This window comes from Pseudophryne corroboree, unplaced genomic scaffold, assembly GCF_028390025.1.
Source record: "Pseudophryne corroboree isolate aPseCor3 unplaced genomic scaffold, aPseCor3.hap2 scaffold_1663, whole genome shotgun sequence".
Classification (NCBI taxonomy): Eukaryota; Metazoa; Chordata; class Amphibia; order Anura; family Myobatrachidae; genus Pseudophryne; species Pseudophryne corroboree.
This window is the reverse complement of record NW_026968299.1, coordinates 45,377-58,021: the sequence shown is the minus strand read 5'-3', so window position 1 is coordinate 58,021 and position 12,645 is coordinate 45,377. Positions and strand designations below refer to the sequence as shown.

At 51.2% G+C, this 12,645-nt stretch overlaps 1 protein-coding gene across 3 annotated transcripts in view; it reads right to left on the bottom strand.

Moving 5' to 3' along the window:
• LOC135001670 (oocyte zinc finger protein XlCOF6-like) overlaps positions 1-11,351 on the bottom strand; it is a 47,022-nt gene extending 35,671 nt beyond the window's left edge. For 2 of the 3 annotated variants that reach the window (XM_063951599.1, XM_063951602.1), the window contains exon 1: positions 11,208-11,351. The gene's annotated coding sequence lies outside the window, so the exon portion shown is untranslated. Of the gene's footprint in view, positions 1-10,799; positions 10,919-11,207 lie in introns of those variants that run through there. The other variant, XM_063951600.1, reaches the window with a different exon arrangement.
• Positions 11,352-12,645: the final 1,294 nt, after the last annotated feature.

The following is a 12,645-nucleotide window of genomic DNA, read 5'->3' as shown; positions in this document are numbered from 1 at the left end:
AACGGGGCAGATCTAACTGAAATGCCACCGGATTGATAACCCTGGTGATCTTATAAGGGCCGATGAACCGGGGGCCTAACTTATGAGACGGCTGTCTCAACTTCAAATTCTTGGTAGACAACCAGACGAAGTCTCCTAATTTGAAGCTGCAGGGTCTTTTCCGCTTATCAAAAACCCTTTTGGTCACTAATGACACAGACACAAGGGCTTTCTTCACTTTCCGCCAAATACCTCTAAGGACCGAAACCACAGAGGAACCACCAGGCGTGGAGTCCAGGGGGTCAAAAGAATTGGCCTTAGGATGATGCCCATACACACAAAGGAAGGGAGAGATCCCTGTAGCAGAGTGAGCCGCGTTGTTATAGGCAAACTCCGCCATGGACAGATGAGCAACCCAGTCAGTCTGACACTTGGAGACATAACACCTGAGGAACTGTTCCAAGGACTGGTTCACCCTTTCAGTCTGCCCATTAGACTGCGGATGGTAGCCTGACGACAAGCTGACAGAAATCTGGAGATCGGAACAAAATGCCCTCCAGAATTTGGCCACAAACTGGGATCCGCGGTCAGAGACCACATCAAGTGGCAACCCGTGGAGACGCACAACATGCAGCATAAATAATTCAGACAGGCGTCTGGCTGATGGCAGCCCAACCAGTGGAACGAAGTGCGCCATCTTCGAAAACCTGTCAACGACAACCCAGATGGCTGTCATCCCCGAGGATTTGGGCAAGTCCACCACAAAATCCATTGAAATGTGGGTCCATGGCTTAGATGGGATAGAGAGTGGATGTAATGGGCCAACAGGAACCCCTCTAGGAGTCTTATTTCGGGCACAGATGTCACATGCCCGAACCCACTGATCCACATCCTTAGCCACCGAGGGCCACCACACCGCCCTAGATAGCAACTCCCGAGTTCTGGCAATACCCGGGTGACCTGCCGACTTCTTGGCATGGAATTCCAGGAACACTCGCTGTCTTAACCTAGGAGGCACAAACAAAAGACCTACCGGAAGGTCTGGAGGAGCCTGCTCCTGTGCTCTAAGGACTAATGATAAGAGGTCCTGGGTAATGCCCACTTTAATACATGATGGGGAAACAATGGGCAACGGCTCCTCGGTGGTCTCCTGGATTGGAGCAAAACTCTGCGAGAGCGCATCAGCCTTGATGTTTTTTGACCCAGGGCGATATGTTATCAAAAAATTAAAGCGAGCAAAAAACAAAGCCCATCGTGCCTGCCTGGCATTGAGACGCTTCGCTGACTCTAAATATGCCAGATTCTTATGGTCAGTGAGAATTGAGACCACAAACTTAGCCCCCTCAAGCCAGTGTCTCCACTCCTCGAGTGCATCCTTAATAGCCAAGAATTCCCGGTTACCCACGTCATAATTAATCTCGGCAGGCGAAAATTTACGGGAAAAGTAAGCACAGGGATGAAGGCGATTATCAGACACTCCCATCTGAGAAAGCACTGCCCCAATACCCATCTCAGAGGCATCCACCTCCACCACAAAAGGACGCTCTGGATCTGGGTGTCGCAGCACCTTGGCCGAAACAAATGCCCTTTTGAGACGGGCAAAAGCCGCTTTAGCCTCACAAGACCAGTGAGCAACATCCGCCCCTTTCTTAGTGAGTGCCACCAAGGACGCCACTATAGACGAAAATCCAGCGATAAATCGTCTATAAAAATTTGCAAAGCCCAGGAAACGCTGAAGCGCCTTCAAACTAGTGGGCTGCACCCAATCCAGGACTGCCTGTACCTTGGAACCCTCCATTTGGAAACCTTCTGGGGAGATAATATATCCTAGAAATGCGATTTGCTGAACTTCAAATTCGCACTTCTCCAGCTTCGCCCCAAGCCGGTGGTCTCTGAGTTTCTGGAGGACTAAGCGTACATGCTTCCGATGTTCCTCCAGGGAATGGGAGAAGATTAGGATGTCATCTAAGTATACAACTAAGAATCTATCCAAATATTCCCTGAGCACATCATTCATGAAATCCTAGAAGACTGCCGGGGCATTACAGAGCCCAAAAGGCATCACCAAATATTCATAATGCCCTGAGTGGGTATTAAAGGCAGTCTTCCATTAATCCCCCTCTTTTATTCGGATTAGATTGTACGCACCGCGTAGGTCAATCTTAGAAAAAATGGTGGCAGTACGAAGCTGGTCAAACAAGACCGAAATGAGAGGCAGTGGGTATGAGTTTTTAATCGTGATACGGTTCAATTCCCTGAAGTCGATGCAGGGTCGCAACGAACCGTCCTTTTTACCCACGAAGAAGAACCCCGACCCAACTGGAGACTGTAAAGGTCTGATAAATCCCTTAGCCAAGTTTTCCTGAATGTACTCTGCCATAGCCTGAGTCTCAGGACGTGACAGGGAGTACAACCTGCTCTTGGGAAGCTTAGCATTTGGCAACAAATCAATGGCACAGTCATAGGGGCGATGGGGAGGTAGTACCTCTGCAACTTTTTTGGAGAACACGTCCGCAAAATCTGCATAACACCCTGGCAATCCTGGCAAACTTAGCTGCGAGAGCCTGACTGGAAGGCTCAAGCAACTCCTGAAACAATCAGTACCCCAACTAAGAATCTCCCCAGAGACCCAGTCAAATTGAGGATTGTGGGCCCTTAACCAGGGTAACCCCAACACCAATGGGGCAAAAGTACAGACAGTCACATAAAAGGACAATTTTTCAGAGTGTGTGGCTCCAATAAACAAAGAAATCTGGCTAGTGCTAGAGGTAATTTTACCTTGGGATAATGGTTCCCCGTTTAACCCACAAATCTCAATTTCCGATGCCAAGGGTACTAAGGGAACAGAGTGTTTTAGGGCGAATTGGCGGTCCATAAAAACCCCGTCGGCCCCACTGTCCACAAAGGCCTCAGTCTTGACAGTTTGACCGAGGATCTTCAAGGTCACAGGAATGATAAAAGTCTTCTTGGGAAATTCTGACTTCTGGCCTGACAGGATATTTCCCATCACCCTCAGGCCCTGAAGTTTTCCAGCTTTTCTGGGCATGATACTACCACATGACCTTTATTCCCACAGTACAAACACAACCCCTGCTGTCTCCTCCGCGTCTTCTCACGCGAGGAGAGGCGGGTAGCCCCAATCTGCATAGGCTCCTCAGAAAATTCCTCAGAGTCTGAGGTTCCCTTGGGAAGGAAGGAAATCTCAGTCTCCCTTTCAAGCCTACGCTCTCTCAGCCGTCTATCCACCCGGATGGATAACTGCATGAGCTGATCCAAGCTATCAGGCAAGGGATATTGTACTAGTTGGTCCTTTATCTGGTTAGAAAGACCTCTTCGGTACTGGTGTCTCAGGGCTGGGTCATTCCACTGGGTATCATGGGCCAACCTCCGAAACTCCGTACAGTAAACCTCAACTGGCCTTCGCCCTTGCTTAAGGATCGAAATCTGAGCCTCGGCTGAGGCCGTCTTGTCAGGGTCATCATACAACATGCCCAGTGCCGTAAAAAAAACATCAACACTTTTAAGCGACGGACAGTCAGGCTGCAACCCATATGCCCAGACCTGTGGGTCTCCTTGTAGCAAGGAAATCACTATGCCCACCCGCTGAATCTCCGACCCAGAAGACTGAGGCCTAAGCCGGAAGTATAGCTTGCAGCTCTCCTTGAAACAAAAGAACTGCGAGCGATCTCCAGAAAAACGATCCGGGAGATTTACTTTCGGCTCCTTAACCCCTGCAGGTGCTGCTGCTGCGGGAGCTCCGCCAGCAGCCTGGGAGGTGTGCATTTTAATGGACAAATCATTACATTGTCGAGTCAGGACCTGCACCTGATCGACCACCTGTTGCAACGTATTTTGAGGGGTATGCTCCATATTCCCACAAAATTTCAACAGGAGTATTAGGCTGCTGAATATGTTATGCACACCAGTGCCTGCAGGAAAGTACTGGTGTCAGAATTGTTATACACTCCAGTGTCTGCAGGAATGTACTGGTGTTTGAACTGTTATGCAAAACAAATGGACTCACAGACAAACTGGGGAATATGACATAACGTACACAGAAGGTGATAGGGTAACAAAATACACACAAAGTGAACAGAGAAGCCCAGAGGCTAAGGAACTGGGTATATCCCTTGTATTAGAACTGCTCAGATGGAAAAAGCAAGATGTTGTGTTTTAATACGTAGAGAACCCGAAATGATGTTGCTAAGGGCAACAGCAAAACCCTAAAGGGTTACCAACGGGTGTGGCAGTAAACTCCTTGGTCAGAGATGGAATGATAGACACAAGGAGAGTCTCCACAATCCTAATTCTCACTTGCAGTGCACAGGTTTTAGCTTACTGCCACTAAACTGACCCCTGACACCTAGCACAGTGAGACAGGATTAGACAGGCAAGTCTTAGAATACAGCCGCAAACTTGCTAAGTTCACAGAGTAGTAACAGAACCCCCGCAAGCTAAACGACTGACTCCAGTCTTACTGCTAGGTCTGGATTGGCAGAGTGTAATACCAAATCCCCAGGCCTATTTGCAGTAAGCAACAAACAAATACAAAGCTACACAGTACTGGCTAACTTTCATGAACTGACTAACCAACAAAGATTCAGCAGCATCTGCTTACCCTGAAAAGAGGCCTTATAAAGCAGGTGCTGTCCACGCCCCACTCAGACCTCACAGACTGTGAGCACAAAAACCAGCACCGGATCCCCTGCCGTGCACAGAGCCTATAACCACTGCACAGCAAAAGACCCGAACCGGAGTATCAGCTGCGCTCAGGTTACTCCACTAGCACTTGTCTCCCGGTTGCCATGACGACGTGGCAGCACAGGGCAGGAGACCCTAACATGGACAGACAAAATGACAACGTCTGAAATTGGTAATGACAATCCTGTACCGCAAATCTTAGGTAAGCCTGATGCGGAGGAAATATGGGGACATGCAAGTATGCATCCTTTAAGTCGACCGATACCATAAAATCCCCCTCTTCCAGCGTGGAGATCACTGCACGTAGAGATTCCATCTTGAATTTGAATTTCTTTAGAAAGAAATTGAGGGATTTTAGGTTCAGAATCGGTCTGACTGAGCCATCCGGCTTCGGGACCACGAAAAGGCTCGTATAAAACCCTTCCCCCCGCCGTGACAATCACTTGACTGTGTCACAACTTTAGTATTGCAGCGCTTACTATTTCCCTTTCTAGAAGAGATGCTGGTAAGGCCGACTTGAAAAATCGGTGAGGGGGCACGTCTTAAAACTCCAATTTGTACCCTTGGGTTACTATTTCGACTATCCAAGGGTCCAGGTCCGAGCGCACCCAGACCTGACTGAAAAGTTCGAGACGTGCCCCCACCAGTGCGGACTCCCTCAGAGGAGCCCCAGCGTCATGCGGTGGATTTGGCAGAAGCAGGGGAGGACTTCTGCTCTTGGGAACTTACCACAGCTTGTGACCTTTTTCCCCTTCCTCTCGTAGCAAGGAAAGAAGATCCTCGTCCTTTCTTGTATTTATTGGGCCGAAAGGACTGCATTTGATAGTGAGGCGTTTTCTTTTGCTGTGCAGGAACCATGACTTATCCGCGGTAGCCGTAGATACCAGGTCAGTGAGGCCGTCGCCAAACAAGACCCTACCGTTAAATGGTAGAGACTCTATCGCCTTCTTAGAGTCAGCATCAGCTTTCCATTGATGAATCCACAACGCTCTCCTAGCTGAGACTGCCATGGCATTGGCCCTTGATCCCAAAAAGCCAATATCCCTCACAGCTTCCTTTAAATACGCTGCAGCATCCCTGATGTGACCCAAAGTCAAAAGCACGCTATACCTGTCCTGGGTATCTACCTCAGATGACAAGTTCTCTGCCCACCTTTCAATAGGGCTACTCACCCATGCCACAGCAACGGCAGACCTGAGCAGTGACCCTGTAGTGACATAAATGGATTTCAGGGTATTTTCCTGCTTACGATCCGCATGATCCTTTAGGGCTGCCGTGTCAGGGGACGGAAGCGCCACCTTTTTGGATACACGCGATAAAGCTTTGTCTACAGTGGGGATTGACATCCACCTTTCCCTGTCCCCAGAGGGGAACGGATATGTCACTGGAATTCTTTTGGGAACCTGTATCTTTTTGTCAGGATTTTCCCAAGCCTTTTCAAAAAGAGCGTTCAGTTCATGAGAGGGAGGAAACGTCACCTCAGGTTTCTTTCCTTTATACATACAGACCCTAGTATCAGGGACAGCAGGGTCCTCAGTGATATGTAACACGTCTTTTATCGCCACAATCATGTACTGAATGCTCTTAGCCAGCTTTGGATGTAATCTGGCATCACTATAGTCGACACTGGAATCAGAGTCCGTGTCGGTATCTGTCTCTGCTATCTGGGTAACTGCATGTTTCTGTGGGTTCACTACGGCTGGCCGGCGGTCGGGCTCCCGGCGCCCAGCATACCGGCGCCGGGAGCCCGACCGCCGGCTGACCGACAGTGTGGCGAGCGCAAATGAGCCCCTTGCGGGCTCGCTGCGCTCGCCGCGCCACACTATTTTATTCTCCCTCTATGGGGGTCGTGGACCCCCACGAGGGAAAATAAGTGTCGGTATGCCGGCGGTCGGGCTCCCGGCGCCGGTATACTGAGCGCCGGGAGCCCGACCGCCGGCATACAGAATGCCACCCGTTTCTGTGACCCCGAAGGGGACTGGGCCTGTGACAAAGCATCTTCCATGGATTTCCTCAATGTCTGGTTCTTAGACTCAGATTTATCAAATCTCTTAGTCAACTTAGTCACGTTTGTGTTTAAAACGCTCTCCATATATTCATCCAATCATCCGTCGGCGGTGCCGACACGGTCACTCTCACAGTATTTTCTGTCCCCACTCCAGCCTCCTCCTGGGAAAAGCATTCAGCCTCAGACATGTCGACACACACGTACCGACAGCCACAACCACACTGTGACTATAGGAGACAGACCCACAATAAAGCCTGTAAGAGAGACACAGAGAGCGTTCTGCCAGCTCACACCCAGCGCCTATCCCGGTACTGAGGCCAGTGACATGACTGCCCAGACCTGTTAGCGCTTTATATATATACAAATCTGCACCAATTTATTTGTGCCCCCCCCCCCATTTTGCACCCTGTTACTTGTACAGCCGTGTGGAGGACAGGGCCAGCGTCTCTGCAGCTTCTGAGGAGAGAAAATGGCGCTGGTCAGAGGTATGTGGGCTAAGCCCCGCCCACTACATATCGCGCTTCAGTCCCGCTTAAAAATGTTTATACTGGCGGGGGACCCTTATCTAGTGCCTGGGGCACTGTTATAACTCAAGGCAGTCTGATTTGAGGTGTTCATGCTGCCCAGGGCGCCCCTCCTGCACCCTGCAGTGCTGTGTTATGTGTGGGAGCATGGCGCGCAGCGCGGAACCTCTTCTGCCGTCACTGAAGTCTTCTGATCTTCTCATACTCACCTGGCTTCTATCTTCTGGCTTTGTGAGGGGGTGACGGCGCGGCTCCGGGAACGAGCAGCTAGGTGTACCGTAGTGATCGAACCCTCTGGAGCTAATGGTGTCCAGTAGCCTAAGAAGCAGAGCTCTTGAACTCTTAAGAAGTAGGTCTGCTTCTCTCCCCTCAGTCCCACGATGCAGGGAGCCTGTAGCCAGCAGGTCTCCCTGAAAATAATTAACCTAACAAAAAGTATTTTCAGAGAAACTCAGGAGAGCTCCTCAGTGTGCATCCAGTCTCACTGGGCACAGAATCTAAACTGAAGTCTGGAGCAGGGGCATAGAGGGAGGAGCCAGTTCACAACCATTCAAAGTCTTGTAGTGTGCCCATGTCTCTTGCGGATGCCGTCTATACCCCATGGTTCTTGAAGCATCCCCAGCATCCTCTAGGACGTAGGAGAAAATAGATTTTAGAGTGGTCTCTATTTTCCTATCCGCCGGGTCCTTCACCGTAAGGGAGCCCGGAGCAGGGAGCACCGCCTTTTTAGAAAGGCGAGACACTGAGACGTCTACGGCTGGGGATTCTTCCCAGAATTTTCTGCCTTCAGGGGCAAAGGGGAAGGTATTCAGAAACCTGTTCGTCACCATGATATCTTTTATCTGGATTCTTCCAGGCTAGTTTAAATAAGTCATCCAATTCCGTGGAATCAGGGAATGTGACTTTTGGTTCCTGTTGAGGGAGGAAAAATGACTGCTGAGTACTTGCATCCCCCAGGGGGAGCTTTAACATCTCCCTAATAGCCAATACGAGGGGTTCAATACCCTGGATTGGGGTGGGATCCCCATCATCCTGTACATCATCATCATCAGTATCATATGATAGGAGTGCTGGTAGAGCAGGTTTCTGTGAAGCAGGCAGGGAGCGACGCTTAGCAGTAAGGCTAGCCACTGCTTGTTGCAGTTCTTGTGTCTTGTTTGCAGTTGCAGTGAGCTGAGATGACATATCAGACATTATAGTTTTTATAGCCCCCAACCAAGGGGGCTCCGCATTCTCCCCCACATTAGTATCAGCATGAGATGACTGACTACACTGCTCACATGATACTGAGCTGGATGTACTAGGAGAGAACCTGGCATTACACACACTGCAAGACTTCTGTTTTACCATAGTGTAGTAGAAAACAGTACAATATACACACACAATACAGCCTGATATGATATATGACAAGCCTGCCCTATTGCATGTGAGGAGACAGAGAAGAGAGGACTCCAGCGCACACAATGGTGACCGGCCCCAGTGAGGCTGTCAGTGGTTGTTACATCTGTGTAACCACAGTGAGATTCTTTATAAAACCCCACAGGGGATTATTGTGCACAATGATAGCGGCTCTCCCCCCCTATACCCGGTACCAGTGTATACAGGGGCAGTTCTGGAGGAGCTGTGGAGGCTGCTGCAGCTCATGCAGAGGAAGACGCCAATATGCCGCTGAGCCCGCTCTAATGTAGCTCCGCCCCCCGCCATGGTGCCGGAGCTACTGCTGTATATTTATACTGGCCATGTCTCCATATGTATGTACAACCTCACATAAATGCTTGGTTCACCTGTGTTTAGCCAGTCTCACGCAGGGGCTATAGCGGGTCCCCCCCAGGAGAATCAGCCGCACATTTGTCCGGGGGACCTCCCCTAGCGGGTCCCCCCGGTTGGTACTCACCACCGACGATCACCTTCAGGCAGTGTCAGGGGTGTGCGCAATGCTGCGGCTGCGACAGACAAGGCGCCATGTCCCGCTGAACAAACAGCCCTTCAGGACGGTGGTCATGCAACGGGAAGCGGCTCTCACCTCAGGAGGCCGGTGACCTTCCCCCCCCCAAAAAAAAAAACTCCCACGGTGCAGGTATACTGTTGCCCAAACAGCATACCGAAATCATTAAAAGTTAGAAATAAAAATGAAGGAAAACTCTGGAGCTGCAGAGTGTGCATCCTCTCCCGAGGGCTCTTTATCTAAACTGAGCTGTAGGAGGGGCATAGAGGGGAGGAGCCAGCACACCCAGTGGTAGAATGTTTAAAGTGCACGTGCTCCTTTGGACCCGTCTATACCCCATGGTACTAATTCTGTCTACAATATCCCTTATGGATGCTAGAGAAAAGTAATTGCAGGAGAGGGTGGTCCACAGTGTCCAATGCAGCAGAGAGGTGAAGGAGAATAAGCAGAGTGTAGTGACCATTGGATCTGGCAGCATGGAGGTCTTTGTAGACTTCAGCGAGGGCAGTATCAGTGGAGTGGAGAGGACGGAAGCCAGGCTGGAATGGGTCAAGCAGTGAGTTTGAGGAAAGACAGGCGGATGTAGACTATACGCTCAAGGAGTTAGGAGGAGAGAGATGGTCGATAGTTGGAGAGATTGGTTGGATGAAGGGTAGGTTGGTTAAGAATAGGGGAGACAAGAGCATGATGGAAGGCAGAGGGGACAGTGTCTGATGAGAGGGAGAGATGAGATGGGCAAGATGGGAACAGGCAGAAGAAGAGAGGTAGCGGAGGAGGTGATAGGGTCAAATGGGGAGGTGGAGAGGGTGAGGAACGGCTGAGGGCCATGACTTCCACACTAGATACAAAGAAGAGAGATGTCAGAGTTGGTAGGAGGTAAGGGGGGGGGGGGGGATGGAGGAGGGGGTTGCTCAGGGTCTGGTGGGATGTGATATCCTGCCATAGGGAGCCAATTTTGCATGGGAAGTAGGTGGCAAAGTCAAGAGCAGAGAGTGAGGGGGCGGGGAGGGGGGGGGGAGACGAGGAGGCGGGGTGTGGGGGGGGGGGGGGGGCAGAGGAGCGAGTTGACAGTGGAAAAGGGGTGCCGGGGTTTGAGGACTGGGAGATGAGGTTCTTGACGGAAAGTGGTCAGTAGGAATGCATGTGGAGTGCCAGGGTTGCGGTGTCACATCAGGTGATGGGGATAGAAGGGGACAGGCAGGGGAGGGGGATATGGGAGGCAGGCAGGAGGAGAGGGGGGTATGGGAGGCAGGTAGGGGGCAAATGGGAAGGGACAGGAGACAAGGGGCAACCCTATTCACCCCCTATGTGTGTATACCGCCCCCCCATGTGTGTATACCAACCCCTATGTGTGTATAGCGCCCCCTATGTGTGTATAGCGCCCCCTGTGTGTATACCACCCCTATGTGTGTACAGCACCCCCCATGTGTGTATAGCGCCCCCTATGTATGTATACTGCCCCCTATGTGTGTATACCGCCCCCTATGTGTGTATACCGCCCCCTATGTGTATACTGCCCCTATGTGTGTATACCGCCCCCCCATGTGTATATAGCGCCCCCTATGTGTGTATACTGCCCCTATGTGTGTATACTGCCCCAATGTGTGTATGGTTGGTTCTATTTCGGAGTGTGAGAAGGGACCTTCTGACGTTTCAAGGGGAGGGGCTACGTCATCAGGGGGAGGAGCAACGGCCGAACAGGGTGCCCGAAAAGAATCCTCGCCACGCTTCGGGCTCGGTGGCTCGCTTCGCTCACAACCTGATTACTAAAGGTAATAGTTGGTGGCGTGGACAGTAGAGCAACTATCCCGCTGGCCTAGCTCCTCCCCCTTGAGTCGTGGCTCCTCCTTCTAACGGAAAAGGTCCCTTATGCCCCTTGGATCTAACATTTACCATGTGTATATACCGCACCCCCCTATGTGTAACACCCTGTATGAGCAGTGTGTACAGTGCTGTGTGTGTGTGTATGACACGGGTAATATACTCTCCATGCACCACACACTGCAGCACATACACCCTGCCCGGCAGCAGAGGGGGCGGCGGCCATTACCTGGAGGAGACCGGGGGCGGAGCTCTGTGTACAGGAAGGGAAGGGGCACTGTTTCCGGGTCACCGTATAGAGCATGGGATCAGCCACCAGCCCCGCCCACTCTCTCATAGGCTGTAGCAACCCGTCACTCAGCCAGCCCCGCCCCTGTCTCTAGCTATTGGTCGCAGGGTCCAGTCACTCAGTCACCTTTCTCCCGCCCATAGGCCGCAGCCCCGCCCCCTCTCCCTCCTACACATGTCACGACGAGTGACGGGACAGTCCGACCAATGGCGAGTAGAGTGGGCGGGGCTGTATGATGGACTCCTTGGTGTATGAAATAAGGAGTGGGCGGGGCCATTAGATGAGTGACGGGTTACTACGGCCTATGAGCGGGAGAGCTACTGGTTGCTTAGTGACTGCGGCTGTGCCTACCCATAATCCCATGCGCTCCCCTCCAGTATATACAGGTCAGTAGCATAGTTTTTCCCCCAAGTTGCTGTATTTATATTTATATATATCTATATATCTATATATCTATATATATACATTAATATTATTTCTCTTTGGTGGTTGCTTGTTGCTTGTGTTTGGGCTTTTTTTATATATTTTATTTTATGAATGTTATTACTGGCACCGCCCATCAGAGGTGTCTTTCATACAGTCACTCCTCACACAGACACAGGGGAGACGCTGCGGATGAATAGATGGGGGTGTTACATTGTGTCACATGGCTGTCACGTGACATAATGATAGTGACCGGCGCCTCTCTGCACGCTATGGAGATTATTCAGAGTTTTATCAAAATCTGCGACCACCAGAATGGCGCGCTAGGGGCACCCAGAACAGTGTGGTGCTGCCCCGCCATGCCATCGCAATTCACATAGTGACTGACCCCGGCCTATGCATAAGCACCGCCGCCGCCATGTTTCCAATCGCAGGAAATGCCATGACACGTCTTGCTGTGACACTCCCCGCCAATGTCACAACACTGCCCACTGACACCCGTCGCCTGTCCATTATGATAGGAATGCATCCTTCCAGCACGCCATCGCATCATCATAGCCTGCGCAGATTGCTGAGAATCAGTCTGTGTCAGGGTCTGAATAAGGCCCATAATGTCTACAGGGGGTACACAGGGAGAGATCAGTGTGTAAGCAGGGATCTGCCGTGTGTTCCCCCACAGCGAAAGCGATGCACCACCTGCATGCAGACTCAATCTAGTGGGCCGCTGTGTGAAGTGAGCGGCCCCCCGTCGTCATTCCCCCTCGCATCGCACTGTGCTGAGCAGGGGGAGAGATGTGTGCTGACCGGTCTGTGTTAAGATCGCCCCCGTCAGTATCCCCCTTACCACCGACTGGACGGGATGTAGTTACCCAGCTGTCGCGATCCCGGCATTAAAGATCCTGAAGCCGAAATCCTGACAGACGGGAATGCCGTCAGCGCTCGCCACGGGTTTTCC